The sequence below is a fragment of the Polyodon spathula genome, chromosome 15 (assembly GCF_017654505.1).
Source record: "Polyodon spathula isolate WHYD16114869_AA chromosome 15, ASM1765450v1, whole genome shotgun sequence".
NCBI classification, from domain to species: domain Eukaryota; kingdom Metazoa; phylum Chordata; class Actinopteri; order Acipenseriformes; family Polyodontidae; genus Polyodon; species Polyodon spathula.
Genome location: NC_054548.1, coordinates 10,191,717 through 10,210,945, shown reverse-complemented (window position 1 = coordinate 10,210,945; position 19,229 = coordinate 10,191,717).

Sequence of the window (19,229 nt, the reverse complement as noted above, 5' to 3'; positions counted from 1 at the left end):
AGAGGTACCACCACCATATATATATGTGTGTGTGTGTGTTTTTTTTTCCCACAAATCTAGAAAGTGTATTATTTTTATCAATGTATTCTCTCATCCTTAGAGCGACCAAAAAACAAAAAAAAACGGTATGCTTCTTGTATGTGACCCAGCATAAGTTGTAATTTATGAAGGACTTCCTTAGCCTCTAGATGAAGTAGCTATCCAGTGGAGCAGAACAGTATGAGCCCTTCGGTGATCGGCCACTGCAGTCTCTGAAGGTCTTCATTCCCAAGCCATAATTGCTTTGCTGAAGCTCACAACGACTCCTTTGTTGGGTTTTCTGTAATGAAATGAAGACCGCACGTACGGGTCATCACATATGCAGAACAGGTTTGCTACAGCGTGTGCGATACAGACCTCACATACTCCTCACATATGCAGGGCACTAAAGGTCAGGTATTATTGCAGGTTAACAACTTTTCAAAATGTATCGGTATGAATCTGCCTCTCAAAATCAGAAAGAAAAGGGAGAGAAAAAAAAGGTATCAGAACTGAGTAACGAGCAGCTGCGTAAGTATTTAGCGCCTGCAAATCAAGCCAAAAATGATGACCTTGCACAAGCAGGTCCATCAGTCAGATGGCTTTGTCTCTGTTGGAATCTGACAGTCACTCACCGCGGAGAAAGAGAAGACAGCTCTGCGACAGTCCATCTCCAAAATGTTACGAGTGACTTGTGTTACTCACACAGTATCTTTATTAACATTAGAAATGTTTTCTTTGCATTGTAAATTAGGAACTGGCCACTTTAAATATAGATCATACACTACCACAAGCAAAGCGCTGGTGGGATGGGTTACATGGATCTCCCCACAGATGTCTGACTAAACTTCACCCAATGGCCAGAGGCACCTCTCTCATTCCCTGCCCTCAACATTTCACTTTGTGTTTATTTATTTTATATATATATATATATATATATATATAAAAAATAAGCTTAAAGAGCCAGCTGCCCAACGTTTCGATATGTTGTACATATCTTTCTCAAGGGAGCATGTGTTTGAATCACAACATGGATGGCTTCATAGGTTTTTGACGGTATGACAACTACTTGTTACTGTTTATATTCAAATCTATGATTTTATTCTTACACGATGCAATGGTATTCTATATATTGTGACATCATTTTTACTTCTATCTTTAAGTCTAGTAATTCTAATTAACAGAGACAGATAGACACTCACTGACTCACTCACTCACCAGAGGAAACAGCGGATCCCCTCAAAGGTCCCGTTGTGCTTCCCCACTTCGTTGCCTTCTAGCTCCGCTCCCAGGTGGATCTCCTGCCTCCCCGGGATTTTTCCCAGGTACTTGACTGTTCCTTTGCTGATCTTCCCTCCAGGCCGGGAGAACTTGACCAGATTCCCAACCTTCAAATCCGCAATGCTGCACGGTGCAAAGGGCCGTCTGGGCAGAACCACTACAGGGGATCTGACACACATACAAAAAGCTGATGTTTCTATAGTCATTAACAGGAATCCTGACCTACATCCACAAGACGTAGAATAAAATAACACCTTGTAATATGTTGCCATGCAAAGTTTCCTGAAGTGTTGGTTATATAGCCTTCAATAGAAGAGCCAAACAGATGTCAGTACAGTTGTACCCCTTTGATAGGAATTAATCTAGGGACTCTTTGGATAAAGGGGAGTTTATACCACCTGGAGTAGATGATGCTGATGCTGGTGCTGGTGGTGGGGGTGGGGGAGAATGTCCCCAGTTTGGATAAGGGCAGTAATGATGAAGGGTTTTATTGGAATACATGAACTACATTCACAGTGTTTGGAATAACTTGTTTGAACAAGTGTTCATTAAACACTTAAGTCTGAACAAGTGTTTCTGGGGATAATGCATTGACAATCAATCACAGACAAGAACTCATGGCGATCTTTTACCCTGATTGGACTTGTTGCAGGGAATGCCCATACTAAGCTTCATTGCAATTGGTTGAGTGGTTCTTTTAGCTTACCGTCTCTGGCCAAGGACAGCTTGGCTGCCGTCGGGTGCAGGGGCGTGTCCAATGGCAGATTTACTGGCACTTGTGTTAGCGCTGCCGTGGACTGGAGAATGAAGCCCACTGGTGATCTGACCAATTGAAGATGTGTTGTCATCACTTGTCATCAAAGAGATTAGAAAAGAAACTTCAGACGTCCACCTACTGCCTAATCATATCCAGGGCAGGCGTTTACTTCAATTCTCTGGAGTGGATTATGTTCCCCATTATATGATAAGATATATGTACTGTGCATTACCCTGACAAAACTCTAGCAGACCCCAGCAACAGCAGTGATGACAAGACAATAGATGTTGATACTGACGAGCATCATCATATCTTATAAATCACATACTAAGTATACAAATTACATATTGTCTGTATAGTGGAGTTTCTGTGATATTATTGATTTATCGTTCCAACATCCAGGGATAAAAATGAATAAAATGGTTCTAGATTCAGCGCCTTTGATTCTCAGTAGCTGTTGCCTCTTTGCTTGGATTACCTGGCAGTGCATTTTGGGTCGGATTTCCCAGCCCCACGGGTTGTGGTCTGCTTTCTTTGCCTGGGCTGTGGAGCCGGGTGGAGAATGACGGCAGCTCAGAGGGGGCATCCCCCAGCCCCGACTCCTCAGTCAGAGAGATCTGTTTCCTCAGGACATCTACAGACATTACAAACAGAAAATAAAAAAGTGAAAAGTGAGAAGCCATCGTCCAGCACAACCTGTAAAACGAACAGCGTGATTATCTCTACACAGCTGGTTTTTTAACTAAAATGTGTACCTTTAAAAGCCACATGTTTGGAGGAAAGCTTCCTTTTGTTGAAGCTCACTACCAGGAAGTCTGTGTCATCACTGTCCAGTGAAAGAAGGGAGCTGTTGTGTTGTGCACATTCCTTTTCTCTCTCTAAAAATAAAACATAGCAGCATTTTACAATGTAATGTAATTCGCTATTTTTTAACTAAATCTGTGGGGTTTTTTAATTTTTTTTAGGAATTCATATGAGACTACAAAGTAATTTCCAGTGTGAACTGTGATGGATGGAAACCTGGGACTAACGCTTTTCCATAATTACACTATGCAAGCCTAAATGTATGTTCTTTTGATGCCCTCTGCTGGACATGTTGGAGACTGCAGCAGCGACTCATTTGCAGAGAGATCTGGTAGAAATCCGGCAGCAATGAAATTAATAAGATAGAACACAACAAACGAATAATATAGGTAAACCCTGAATATCACCTAGTCTTTTATAATATGCTGTACATGTAGTCTTACCTTCCCAGGATGGCAGTTAAATCTCAGCCAGTCCATTGTTGCATTTTGATTTTACATTTCCATACCTGTTGCATTGGAGAAAAAATAAACAAAATTCTAAAATGTAATATGCTTAACATTGCAGTGTTATCATCGCAGGCAAAAGTACTGGCCCTCTACACTTAATGTAATATAAATAATTCAAGAAATATGTTAAATATGAGCAAGTAGTGAACATTAGCCACTAATTAATATGACAAAGACCAAAATACACAATTTCTGGTACTTAAACAATCTTTATTAAAAAAAAAAGCACACAAGTATAATATATATATATATATATATATATATATATATATATATATATATATATATATATATATATATATATATATATATATATGCTTGATTGCTTTGGTACGCTTGGAAACCATTACACAGTGATTATAAATAAATAAACTGATTGATTGAAAACCATTACTCGGTGATTATAAATAAATAAATTGATTGATTGAAAACCATTGCACAGTGATTATAAATAAATAAATTGATTGATTGAAAACCATTACTCGGTGATTAAGCTGTATTATAAAGTCAACAGCCAGAAAAGGAGGCCATTATTTCCAACATCTGTTGAAGAATATTTTAGCACCACAATCGGAAAAATAATCAAGAAGTACAACAGAACAAATTCAACTGAAATGCTTGAAAATAGGAGAATTGTCAGAAAATTAACAGCCTAGGACTTAGAGAAAGATTTGAGCATCATGCATAACAGTGTGCGAAAGAATTGTCCAAAGGCATCTGAACACAGAAGAGCTCCATGCATGCAGACCTCACTGCAAGCTTCTTCTAAAGAACATTCATAAAACAAACTGTCTAAAATGTGCCAAGCAACATGAACAGGAATCTGAAGCATTTTTCAACAAAACTATCTGCTCCAGTGAGACTAAAATATAACTTTTCCCCAAAAATTGATTTTTGGAGAAAAAAAGGGAACATCTTCCATGAAGAAAACCTTGTACCTACATTTAAACATGGAGGTGATTTGATCATGATATGAGGGTGATTTAGCAGTTCGGGGACTGGAGAGTTTCATGTGATTTGAAGATCAAATGAATGCAGCCATGGATCAAAACTACTGCCTACTCAAACATTTTGAAATAAACGATTTTTAATTCATTAATTTATTTATATGTAATATAACAATAAATACATAGCTTAACGCGGAGGAAGCCATCCGATCCAAACTGTACACTCAGTCACCGCTGTATGTACGGAGGAGACAAATGCACTCATCTCCTCTGCAGTTATGATAAGCATGTCTTAGCCAATCACATTTTTCCATTTCTTCAGCTGACTGAGTAAAGCCATCTTTAAAAAAAAAATTGCACCTCATCTTTTGCCAGTTTTAGCAAAGTGCAGTTTAGAAGGACGTAGTGAATGGCTAGATGGATTAATTAAAAAAAAAAATGAAGTACTGTTTCTGTCAAATTGTAATGTAGCATACCTTGCTGCTCCAAAATTAAAGTTTGGCTGAATTGCTTCCTTTTTTAGTAATAGCTTGTACCTGATCCATATGCCTTCATATCCTATCCAATAAAATGCTTTGGACTGACCTGAAAAAATCTCAGATTTCAACAAGAAGATGTAAAATACTTTAATAATTATCTGAAAGCCATAATAAAAGCAAAAAGTGGACACATGAAATACTGCAACAGGGGTGACAATACTTTTTCATGAACAAATACTTTAAATGAATAAGTTTGTTTTTTAGTAAAGATTATTTGTTAAATTACTAGAAATTGTGCATTTTGCTTTTTGTTTTATTAAAAGTGTTTAAAGTTTACGTAATCTGTTACCTTGAATTATGGTATAATAAACTTAGGGTGCCAATGCTTTTTTTTTTTTTTTTTTTTTAATTGCGTGTCCAATTTTAATTTGGTATCCTGATTTGGAATGCCCAATCGCTTTTCGCCTCACCGCAGCAATTCCCCACATGGCTCAGGAGACCTGAAGATTCAGGGGTGTCCTCCGATCCCACAACCAAGCTAGCTTCCTTTTTCACCCAGGAACTCGAGAGTGGATGTCAGCAAGCTACCGACCTCTGGAGGACAAAAGCCAGCCCTGCAGGTGTCTACTCTGAGCTTACTGGGCGCCTAGCCAGCAGGGTTTGCCGTTGATTGATGAGGAGAAACAGTCCCTGTTGGTTTTACCTCCCTAACCCACGGGAGCAGCCAATGCGACACTCCCTTCTGAGTCCCCAGCGAAGACCGTCCAACTTCGCACAGCCAGAACGTGAACCCGCTCTGTATGACTCATTCTGCGCTTCTACCAGGTGAGCCACTCGGGGACCCCAAAATTCCAATACTTTTGTCTGCCATTGCATGTTAGATAGGAAGGACAGTTGCATTAAATTCATTAGTAGATTTAGTTGTTTTTCTGTTCGTTTTAGTTGTTCTGTTCAGGAGGTAGACAGTCGATGAATAGTAACCAACGGCAACATGTTACCACCGCTGTACTGCTGTAATCATTATGCTTGTTTCATAAACAGGCGAGTACATTAATTATAAAACCTAGTCACAACTGATGAATCCTGTTTTAAAAGGGGTACATCCATCTAGACAAAGTAATATGAAGTGATGCTCTGTATACCAGTGGACTGTGAGTTGGATTGGGAGACATTACTTGCAATGTGCTGGGAATGGCAGTCTCTCATACTTTGACTGCAGGCTTGTCACTCTATCCACTTTCCCATTGTGCTCTGTGTTGTGTTCAATCATCTGAGCTAGTGAAGAACCATCACCTTGAAATAACAAGATGAATGACTTAGAAGCTAAACCTTTATTTGAGGTTTGATAGGTCTAACTTTTTTTTTTGTTTTTAGTTACAAACATAACAAGCATTAAATATATTACATTTTTCCATCCAGTCTTTTAAATTGTTGACATTGGCTATCATTATACCTTCGTTGGGGCAGGTTTTACAAAGGCAAGGGGTGTTCAAATTATTTGTGCAGAGATCTTTTAAACTAGCTATAAATACAGCTTGCAAAGGGATGCTTGTGCATTTGGTTTCAGTAATGTATTGTATAAGAAGGGCAACACATGCTTCAGTGTATTGTTTGTCCTACCTCTGTTTGTACTGTCAGTCGTTCCATTACGTATGGTTCTTAGCAGTCGCTCGTGCTGTCTCCTCCTGTCCCACAGCTCCTCCTGCAGCCCGTGGTTCTCCTCGCTCAGCCTGTGATTGGCCTCTCTGCGTTTCCGTGACTCTCCGCGTAGCTGATTGACCTCTCCGTGCAGGTCCCCATGACTGACACGAAGGAGGGGCTCTCCATGCTTTCTACTGACCTGTGAACCGGCATTTCAAAGAGATGGCAAACGTTGTTATTCTCGTCCATCGCTAGTGCAAAAAAAGAATGCAAACTAAAACCAACAAAAATCTGAACAAAGCATTTGAGTTTCCCCATCCTTGTACTTATTTAAAGTTTTCAAAACTCAGTGTTTTTTAAGTGTATCTTGTTTTACTTAAAACATGATTTTTACAGATTTATAGTTCACTGTGAATCTGCAATTGACTGTGCAGCTTTTATTATAAAAAAATTGCTTGGAACATTTGTATGACACTATGATCGTATCAGAAATTTGACTACAGTGTCAACTTCAAACCTATGAGGTACCTTTAGGTCTGTAGAAATACAAAGTTATATACTGGAAGTACAGTAGTGTGAAATTTTGGGACCATCTATGTATTTTAGTGTTATGCATTTTTCTCATTTAAAAAAAGTTTCTTTCTTGGGTAAAAGGAAGTAGTGATGGTAACACTAAAAGAAGAAAAGGCTGTACAGTTAGACAGGCTATCAGAACAATTCATATGAGAGTGCTGTCAGAAGGATATCAAATGGAACTGTTTCTGTAGAAAACACAGACAGCAACAGCAGACACATCATAGAACTGATGTTAGGTACCTGCCACTAACTATTATGATGAATTGAATGCTCTCAAACAGCCAGAACAACAACACAAGTTGAGGCTATAAGCTTCTATATATATGTTCTAGTTCTACCTTCAATGTGCCATTTTCTAAAAGCAGCTCTAAATTACCTTTTCTTTGAATGTGCTATGTCTTTGTAGGGAGTCCTGCAGTCTATCTTCGCATTCAGCTTTCAGTTTAGCCATATCAGCCTTTAGCTGGGAGATCTCTTCATCTGCTTTGGCTAGTTCAAGGGCAGCATTCTCATTGGCTTCTTGTAAATCATTGATATGACTCTTCAAATCGACTTTAAAGAGAACAATCATTTAAAAAGTGTAAATATGGGCAAAAGGTGAGTCTAGAATTTTCAGAACCTCCTGATATCTTAAATATTATGCTGATATACGATAGGCTCACAGCACTGAGCAAATACTAAAATGGATTTAGTAGCTCAAGTACAGGGAAATCTTGATCCAAAACAGTCGGTAGTACTACACTGACTGGCAAAAGACATGTGTGGGTAGGACCATGTTGCTCCCAAGACACTGTCCACGTGGAAACGGGTGTGTCTTGTCCAGTGTGATTTTGGGCCACTCTTTCTTGTTACTCTGATTTGTAGTGCTTGCGACCAGGGTTTGGAACACCCAGGATAGATACACTACAGAGAGAGAGAAAAAGAGAGACATGCACTGTTGGTTTTTGTAATTTCCCTGTTTTATATCATCCATAACCTCTGGTGGCATTACTAAATCCTGTCTCGTTATTCCATATAGTAAGAGTTAAGGGCCAAATTGGGGCTGGCAACGTAACAAGGATCATTAAAAATTCAATCAACTACAAAAAACAGCAAAACGTGGCTTGCTAAATGGTCCTGAGAGATTGATCGAACTGTTGTTGTTTATGTTTGTTGCATAACGAGAACCGAAAGGTGCCTGGGACACTGCAGAGTTATGCTAGCTCCAAAATAATCAAAATATTTAACCCCCTTTTGTTCAGTAGTCTTCCCAAACACAAAAGGGTGCAAAAATACAACACTGACAGCCAGTTCCAATTTAGATAATGAAATACTGCGTACTCATTGGCCAATCAGTTCAGGCTAAAGGCACATTTATCAATCAGTACCGATATAAAAATGAGAAACAGCCGATAGATGAGACAGTTTTACCTTGCTAGTTCCCTCCCATGTCCTCTCAAGTCTAAACACCGCATACATGTGTAATGGTGGCTGTGATTCTTGGTTTGTTACAGAAGCAGCTCTCAGTATTCGGATGCCCTGATCCTTGAGCTCCTCTACCGAGCATCAGCCCTGCGCTTTGACTACACCAGATGCTTTGTGGCTCGCAATTCTTGAGAGCAGGCAGGCAGGCTTTATGCATGATTACCTCCGGCAGCACTTTCATCTTCCAAGCACAACCCCCCCCCCCCCCAGGTTTTCTCATCTCACACACGCACGCACGCACGCACGCACACACACACACACACACACACACACACACACAACCCCGCTGTGCTGTGGCTCAATGCATCTCAGTGCATACAAACCTGGTAGGCTACAAAGCAATCCATTAGCTTGTGTCTTTCATAAGATTAAGGCAACATTCTTTACAAATATAGTCACTCCTGCTAACATCACCCTCCGCTTATTATCACCACATTGAACTGTCCTGGTCACAATGTACTGGGAGTCAATGAGGTCCTGATAATATTACTTCAGTTACTATCACACACTGGTTAATATCACTTATATTTATTGCTGATTTCCACCACATTTAATACCACTTTGGGATTGCATAGCAGGTTGACATCCAAGAAAAATGTATTGAAATCATCCAGATATAAAGTTACAACACAAAAAGTTTTTAAAAACAGTGTTGTGTTCCACATCAAAGCAAGCAAATTTGTTGTATCAACACATCTTCTGTGTTTTAAATGCTTGTTTTGCCAAGTCCTGATTAAAATCACCTCCGTTTTATCGTCCAAATTCTTGCTCAATCCCACTGAAGTGATATTAAAAGGATTTGACTGTAAATACTTTTTTTGTGGCATGTCTGCAATGCTATCTAGGCAGTGGCTGTTTTATAGTGCCTCTCTTTTCAATGCGGTAGGGCTGAGTCGATATCATTATTAACTCTTTCTGGTTTTACAGGAGTGGAAACTGCAGACCTGTCCAGTTAAAGCAGGGACTGGTAGCTCTTTCAGTGCAGCTGCTGTCAAGCTAACTTGCTTATGTAAAGCACCTTTGTTCTTGGGATAAAAGACATAAGTACTTTAACCAAACAAACATGCCAGAAAAAGAATAGGCTTAGTTACTGGCTGTGTGAGAGAGCACTGGTGTAATCAGTTCTATTGTAGACTCCAGTCTCAAGTCTTACATAGCATGTGGTCTTCTGCTCTTTACTCAGTTCAATGTATAAACATCAAGATAAAAAAGGCTTTTCAAAATTCAGTTTATTTCTGACCTTTTCATTTCTAAGCATAAAATTATTTGGAATATTTATTTAAGACAACAAAAATGCATGGAATGTATCTTTTTTACTTTCTTAGTTTTTATATTATTTTAGTAATCTTTTAAGGTAAGCCTTACTCTAAGCATTTGTTCTCTAACAAGCCAATCACCTGTGTGTACCCCCTGATCCTAAGCCATGGAGGTTACTAAGCAACTGAACCCTGGAGGCAAGGGCCTAGCCTGGGCAGGCTCCTCCTGGACTCAAAGTGCTTGTCCAGTAGGGGGCACTGGAGTGCTCTGCTCCCTGTGGATCACCAGAAAAGATCAAGAAATAAGTTTGAAGATAGTTCTGTTTTCAATTGTGTTTCCATGGAAACTCTTTTTGTAGTTTGCGCTAGAGGGAGAGTTTAATTTCGTAACCTACCACATGCAGTCTTTGGAGTCCCAGTATCTACACACTGTGAAAGGTAATTGTTATAACTGCAGGTTTATTCGACTACCACATTGTAACTTTGACCTGCAGAAATAATGCACTGCAATCTGTGTGAAAAACGTATCATCTCCTTCTCCTTTCCCAACACATGCAAGCTACTCAAAAACCAACAGAATGTGTGAAAATAGAGAAATCTAAAAATCCACATTTACCTCAGAGTAGTCAAAAGCACCCGTCTTGGAGCTTGTTGTGCTGCTGCCAGAGGAGACTTGGGATGAATTGGAGTGATATTTAGAGTCTTGGATTTTTTCCCAGCGTTTAATGAGATATGTGATGTTGCATTCTCAACCAGAGAACTGAGCAACGGTTTTAGACTACAGCTAGTTCCATTATCAGGTTCTGCTGTTGAAGACACTTTCTCAGTTGATGCTGCCCTGGCAACGGCTGAGCTAGACTGATGAAATAAACCTGAAGATGGTTTCAAGAGTAGCTCGTCGCCAACTACGTCCTCGACTACATCTCCAGCCATTCACTCAGCGGTAACACATTGGCTTCCTCCAGTGATGTGACTCAAACTGTGAAAGCGGCCCGGCATACTTCTTGACTGCTGGGACTTTTAATGCTTGTTACTCAGTGACTGCGTACAGTGCATTGAGCTGTGATAGGCCAGACATTCAGAAGATCCTCCAATACATCCAGTGAAATTTTTCTCCTTGCCGTCAGGGCTAAGCACAGATCCCTGGCTCAAAGCTTTCTGCAGTGGTGCTCTGGATCTTCTGTCCTCGGTCACATGGAGCTCTCTGGATTCCTCTGCAGGCAGGTCGGCAGCTTGCAGGGCTTCATGGCAGTGCTCAGCTTCGTTCATTAAAAAGTCAATGTCTTCAGACGCTGCACTTAGTGTTTTAGAGAGATGTTCCTTTGCTGTGTTGAATTCCATTGAGTGAAGGTCTGTTTGACTGGTGATTTAGGATATCTGAAATTAAGACGGGTATGAATTGTTTTAGGGTGTTTAAGCCTAAAACTGCAGGTTTAATATGATAACCTGTCTGGAGTGTACACAGTGGCGTTTGATATTTTTAAAAGTTGGAAACATTCATTTGAAAGTGCAAATACCACTTTTATTTAAACTTCCAGAATTAAACTTAAAATAATTCCCCAATTCCCCATTGTTGCAGTTTTCAAAAACTCTATCACACTGATAAAGGTGTGAGGTCTCCAGTACTTGCCCTCATCCTTGTGCTTTATGCATAAAGTGTTTTCATTGACATACTCTAGAGCAGTGGTTCTGTCTTTATGACGATGTGATTCCCCAACCACAGTACTCACTTAATCGTGCTATCATAATGTATGAATCTGTTTGTACCACTGAACCACCAACAAAGAAAAGGACTCGGAGCAAGTCTAAGAAATCAAAGCCCAAAGTTAATGATGGGGAACCAAAGCAGCCAATCTGTGTTGTTTGTGATGAAAATAATTAGATGAAGCCGTCATCACATTATCAATCAACTCATAAAAGTACCCTGTGAAGACAAAGCAGCACACATGACATAGCTCGATGGTGTGAAGCCCGTTATGGTGTGCCACAGGTTGTGGGAGGCACAGATGGTACTCACATCCCAATACCAGCCCCATCCCAAGGTGACAACAAATACTGTTATGTATAGCTATTATTATTATTATTATTATTATTATTATTTATTATTATTATTATTATTATATTTGGAGATGAACGACGGGTAATGCGATCTTCTTTTACAAATTATCATTCTGTATGTAATACCCTGTCTGGCTATTTCAGATGGTGTTTAATTGTGAGACCAATATTTTATAGACTAATTGTTAATTTATATAACGTATTTCTCTGCATTAAATTCGCATTTTGTAACACATCCCTATAAAAGATATATTACGTATGGTATATAACGCCCTAGTGTTTGCATCCATACTGCTTCTGACAAAAATTATAAAATCGCGCATGCTAGACATGATAGTTCAAAAGTCACACACATGCACACAAGTATAAAAATACTGGTATTCCAAATAAGGTGTAGCATTAACTAGTATTCCAGTAGTAACCCGAATACGAGGGGCGAATTCGAGATCACGTATCCAGAATACTCACAGATGTATTCGGAATATCCTGTTTACATACATGGCGTGGAATAGCTATTCGGAATACACCTGGAATACTGCTTGTATGTAAACGTGGTGAATGAGACCGTCATCTTTGTTCTCCAATATTTAAGTTATAAATTGTTCTACCACCAGTGCTATGCTTACCACCAAGGCTGAAGGAATTGCTCAAACTGTTGTATACAAATTGGGAGCTGTCAACCCTTATCGATTTGCGATGCTCCGCTTTTCATAAGAACATAAGAACATAAGAAAGTTTACAAACGAGAGGAGGCCATTCAGCCCATCTTGCTCGTTTGGTTGTTAGTAGCTTATTGATCCCAAAATCTCATCAAGCAGCTTCTTGAAGGATCCCAGGGTGTCAGCTTCAACAACATTACTGGGGAGTTGATTCCAGACCCTCACAATTCTCTGTGTAAAAAAGTGCCTCCTATTTTCTGTTCTGAATGCCCCTTTTTCTAAACTCCATTTGTGACCCCTGGTCCTTGTTTCTTTTTTCAGGCTGAAAAAGTCCCTTGCGTCGACACTGTCAATACCTTTTAGAATTTTGAATGCTTGAATTAGGTCGCCACGTAGTCTTCTTTGTTCAAGACTGAACAGATTCAATTCTTTTAGCCTGTCTGCATATGACATGCCTTTTAAGCCCGGAATAATTCTGGTCGCTCTTTTTTGCACTCTTTCTAGAGCAGCAATATCTTTTTTATAGCGAGGTGACCAGAACTGCACACAATATTCAAGATGAGGTCTTACAAGTGCATTGTACAGTTTTAACATTACTTCCCTTGATTTAAATTCAACACTTTTCACAATGTATCCGAGTATCTTGTTAGCCTTTTTTATAGCTTCCCCACATTGCCTAGATGAAGACATTTCTGAGTCAACAAAAACTCCTAGGTCTTTTTCATAGATTCCTTCTCCAATTTCAATATCTCCCATATGATATTTATAATGTACATTTTTATTTCCTGCGTGCAGTACCTTACACTTTTCTCTATTAAATGTCATTTGCCATGTGTCTGCCCAGTTCTGAATCTTGTCTAGATCATTTTGAATGACCTTTGCTGCTGCAACAGTGTTTGCCACTCCTCCTACTTTTGTGTCGTCTGCAAATTTAACAAGTTTGCTTACTATACCAGAATCTAAATCATTAATGTAGATTAGGAATAGCAGAGGACCTAATACTGATCCCTGTGGTACACCACTGGTTACCACACTCCATTCTGAGGTTTTTCCTCTAATCAGTACTTTCTGTTTTCTACATGTTAACCACTCCCTAATCCATGTACATGTGTTTCCTTGAATCCCAACTGCGTTCAGTTTGAGAATTAATCTTTTGTGCGGGACTTTGTCAAAAGCTTTCTGGAAATCTAAATAAACCATGTCATATGCTTTGCAATTATCCATTATCGATGTTGCATCCTCAAAAAAATCAAGCAAGTTAGTTAGACACGATCTCCCTTTCCTAAAACCATGTTGACTGTCTCCCAGTACCCTGTTACCATATAGGTAATTTTCCATTTTGGATCTTATTATAGTTTCCATAAGTTTGCATATAATAGAAGTCAGGCTTACTGGTCTGTAGTTACCTGGTTCAGTTTTGTTTCCCTTTTTGTGGATCGGTATTACGTTTGCAATTTTCCAGTCTGTCGGTACCACCCCTGTGTCAAGAGACTGCTGCATGATCTTGGTTAGCGGTTTGTAAATTACTTCTTTCATTTCTTTGAGTACTACTGGGAGGATCTCATCCGGCCCAGGGGATTTGTTTATTTTAAGAGCTCCTAGTCCCTTTAACACTTCTGCCTCAGTTATGCTAAAGTTATTTAAAACTGGATAGGAACTGGATGACATGTGGGGCATGTTGTCAGTATCTTCCTTTGTAAAAACTTGTGAAAAGTAATCATTTAACATATTTGCTATTTTTTTTTCTTCCTCTACGATTTTGCCATTTGTATCTCTTAAACATTTAATCTCCTCTTTGAATGTTCTCTTGCTGTTGTAATATTGGAAAAACATTTTGGAATTGGTTTTAGCTCCCTTAGCAATGTTCATTTCTATTTCTCTCTTGGCCTTTCTAACTTCCTTTTTGACTTGCGTTTGCAGTTCCGTGTACTCTTTCTGCGTACTTTCTTTTTGGTCCTTTTTTAATGCTCTGTAAAGTGCCTTTTTTTCGCTGAATATTTTTTTTTAATTGATCTATTAAACCATTTTGGCAATTTAGTTTTACATTTAGATTTGTCTACTTTAGGGATATAATTGTTTTTGTGCCTCTAGTACTACATTTTTGAAGAACAACCATCCTTCTTCTGTGGGTGTTTTCTCTATTTTACTCCAATCTACTTCTGTTAGTCTCTGTTTCATGCCTTCATAGTTTGCTTTTCTAAAATTGTAAACCTTAGCTTTAGTCTTTACTTTTGAGGATTTAAAAAACACTTCAAATGAGACCATGTTGTGGTCTGAGTTTGCCAGTGGTTCTCTGACCTCTGTTTTAGTTATTCTATCTTCGTTATTTGAAAAGACTAAATCAAGGCATGCCTCCCCTCTAGTGGGTGCCTTCACAAATTGTGTTAGGAAGCAGTCATTTGTCATTTCCACCATTTCTATTTCATCCTTCGCGCTACCCACCGGGTTTTCCCATTTTATTTGGGGGAAGTTGAAATCCCCCATTAGTATGGCTTCTCCTTTGCTACACACATTTCTAATGTCATTGTATAACAGATTATTGTGCTCACCGTCTGAATCTGGCGGTCTATAGCATGCTCCTATTATTATGCCTTTTGAATTTTTGTCTGTTATTCTGACCCATATTGATTCGGTTTTATTTTCTTTGTCCAGGTTTAACACCTGGGCTTCAAGACTGTTTCTTATGTATAGCGCTACCCCTCCTCCTCTTCTGTCCTGCCTGTCTTTCCTATACAGTGTATACCCACAAATATTATATTCGTCCCCATCACTCTCAGATAACCACGTTTCTGTAACACCTATCACATCATAGTTACCTGTTAGTGCAGTAGCTTCAAGTTCTAGAATTTTGTTTCTGATACTTCTAGCATTTAGATAAATACATTTAATGGTTGTCTTACCTGAGTTGTTGTTCTTGTTTTGATGCGGTCTCCCTTCTGTTTTTTTGTTGATTTCTCCCCCCTTCCTTTCTAGTTTAAATGCTTCCGAACCTGCTCGAGGATCTTTTCTCCAAGTAGACTAGTTCCCTTGTTATTTAAATGCAGTCCATCCCGTCTATACAGATAGTCCTCGTTGTAGAAAGTGGTCCAATGATCAAGATAGGTGAAGCCTTCCCGTGTGCACCACGTCTTCAACCATTGGTTTTGATTTATTATTTCCAGCTGTCCATATGGTCCTTTGCAAGGTGCGGGTAGTATACCAGAAAATACCACAGTTTTGGTTTTCTCTTTTAATTTCCTTCCTAGCTCTCTGAATTTATTTTGCAGGGATTTTGGTCTGTCTCTTCCAATGTTGTTTGTACCGATGTGGACGACTACTACCGGGTCGTCTCCTGTTCGTTCTAGGAGCCTGTCCACGTTTTCAGTGATGTGCTTGACCGAGGCTCCCGGAAGGCAGCACACTGTTGTAGTAAGGGGGTCCAAACTGCGAACTGAACTTGCTGTGTTTCTCAATATGGAGTCCCCAACAATCATGACCTCCCTTCTTTTTGCTGTCTGGTCACCACTGTCAATGGGGTCCTGGATGTTGTTCCTTTCATTCTCTTGTTGTTGGTTCTGCTCATCAAAATTCTGAAGTGACTCAAATCTGTTGGTTGTTTTGATTTCTGGTGGTTGTGTTTGACGAAGTTTCTTTTTTTCCCTGCTTCTGCCCACCTGAACCCAGCTGTTCTGACCTTCTATCTCCCTGGTGGCTTTCAGTCTGTTAGGGGTGATGCAGACTTCCATGAATTGTGGGTGTGCCAGTTCCTCAAGATCCTGTTGCTGTCTCACTTCCTCCAGCTCCATTTCTAGCATACTTACTAGTTTATGCAAATCCTGGATCGCGCGGCACTTTACGCACACTTGGTTTAGCTCCGCTGGGTTTTCTCGGATTTCCCACATCAAGCAGGTGTCACAGATTACTGGCTTGAAGACCATGTTGAGGGTTTTTTTTTTTTTGAAGTTTAGTTTCTTCTGCAGCTGTCAACCTGCTTTCCAACTGCTTCGAAACTGCTCTGTACTTTTCCACGCTGTACTTCTTCCACTCGCTGTCGCTGGGAAGACTGCCTCGTTTAACTGCGTTGTTCTGCTGTGCTGTCGGCTCCTCCCCTCGCCCGTGTCTCAAAACGGCGCTGAATTTTCATTACAGTTAACGTTCAAATATTTGATTCATGTAAACTAAACATTTTCAAATAAATAAATTTAAATTCATACATAAATTCAAAACTATATACAATGTACACAATTATTCATCAATGGATTTTTTTTTTTTTTTTTTTGGTAAGTTTAATTAAATCTTTTCACACGTATATAACGATTTTAACATAATACGTAACGATATTATAATTAAGATAAGTTCCAAAAGAAAAACAAACTTACCTTTTACCACTCCAGATTTATATGAGACAAATTACCACATATTGTTAAAAAACAACTAGTTTCTGTTTTAACATGTAAAATAACATATACCCGTGTTACCTGGTAACCTTGTTGTCATACTGTACCGAACGGCAAGTTGTTTGTTGTGGCAGGTGCAGTTTGCACGTCCTAAAAACGTTTGGGTGCTTTGCGACTCGAGACAATGGCGATCAACCCTCAAACAGTGAAATGAAGTTGTCTTTAGTTTCATTTGACTTTCATATACTGTACTGTACACATATTTTTTTACAGTCACTATTCCATTGACTTTAATGTTTAAACCAAATCTTCACTGCTGGGCCCATATTGTGGTGCTTCCTTAACATGTTTCACTGTTTTCAGATTATTTCTTGCTTGCTGTGTGTGTGTGTGTGTGTGTGTGTGTGTGTGTGTGTGTATATATATATATATATATATATATATATATATATATATATATATTTAAATGGGATTTTATTTTCCTTTGATTTACACAACCTACTCAACACTTTGAAGAAGCAAAATAATTTTTATTGTGAAACAACAGTTAATGAAAAAATTAAAAAAAACTGAAATGTCTTGGTTAGATAAGTATCCACCCCGAGTCAATACTTGGTAGAACCACCTTTGGCAGCAATTACAGCTGTGAGACTTTTGGGGTAAGTCTCTACCAGGTTTGCACACCTGGATCATGCAATATTCGCCCATTCTTCTTGGCAAAACTGTTCAAGCTCTGTCAAGTTGGATGGGGATCGTTGGTGGACAGCAATTTTCAAGTCTTGCCACAGATTCTCAATCGGATTCAAGTCAGGGCTTTGACTGGGCCACTCTAGGACATTCACTTTCTTGCTTTTAAGCCACTCCAGTGTTGCTTTGGCTGTGTGCTTGGGGGTCATTGTTCTGCTGAAAGGTGAATCTCCATCCCAGTTTTAAGTCTTTTGCAGACTGAAGCAAGTTTTCCTCAAGGATTTGCCTGTATTTAGCTCCATCCATTTTTCCCTCTACCCTGACAAGCTTCCCCATAGCGTGATATGTTTTGAAAACTCTTTGGTCTTCATGGTAATATCTTTGCTTTGAATGCACTACCCAACTGTGGGACCTTACAGAGACAGGTGTATTTAATCTGAAATCGTGTGAACCACTTTTATTGCACACAAATGGACTCCATTTAACTTATTGTGTGAATTCTGAAGGCAATTGATTGTTTATTTAGGAGTGTCATAGCAAAGGGGGTGAATACTTATCTAATGAAGACTTTTCAGGTTTTTATTTTTAATTGATTTGTTTCACCCCCCAATTGTTCACACATTGAAAGTGTTTTCTTTCTCTTTCGCGAGAGACGTTGTTGTAAATGACTCTGCAGCTGATGCATAATTCGCATTCTCTAGTCTTGTATATTGTAATGCACCTTGTGATGGTAGTCCACTATGAAAGGTGCCATATAAAAATAAAGATTATTATATATACACTTCTAGATTGGAAGATATATTGGGTCAATGTGTGTGTGTGTGTGTGTGTGTGTGTGTGTGTGTGTATATATATATATATATATATATAAAAATATTTGTGTGCTACACTCATAATGGTCAATAATTACTTTATTAGAGAACAGAACTTTTTCTCTTAGTTGTAGGGACACCTCCTTCCAAGAGGGCTGATAGTAGGTAAAACTTAATGCCACATTTCCATCTGCCACTGGGACTCAATTGAAAGCATTTTCAAATCAGACCTGTTCATTTCCATCAGCAGCAGGACAAAATCAAATCGATTTCATTGGGAGATCTGCAAGCCCCCATTAGGATTGTGGGCTGGCAGAATGTCTAATATATGTAAGAACAAAAATGTGTAGGCTGTGTATATATTCTACTATCAGGGAAATACTGGAGGCTGATGCATTAATAAACAGCAGTTATACAAAAACGTGTATGTGATCTTTGATGCTTGTCTTCTTGCAGAAAGTTAATTGAAAGCCTTTCTGCCATCCTGTTAAACAAAGACCTTACACCTGGTTATCACCTAACAACAGCTCCAGTCTTAAGATTAACAAATAAAGAGAAAGGCTCAGTGATGTAGCTTTTCTCTTTATTTGTTAATCTTAAGACTGGAGCTATTGTTAGGTGATGGAGTTCAGGGAGGATGAATTAAAAATATTATTATAAGAAATAATGGAATTCAGTATTTAAAAAAAAAAAATCAACATTTATTTAATGTAAGTATGCAATATAAATTAAATGCACAGTGAAATACTAGTTTTACCAACCAAAAAAAAAACAGGAGAGAGTATTTTACAGCAGATTTCTTGCAAACTGTATAATTATCATTGTTTTTTCAGATCGCATATTTTCAAGATTCCTTTCACATTATTTTATTACATGGGTTTTTCCAGTAAAGATCATAATACATC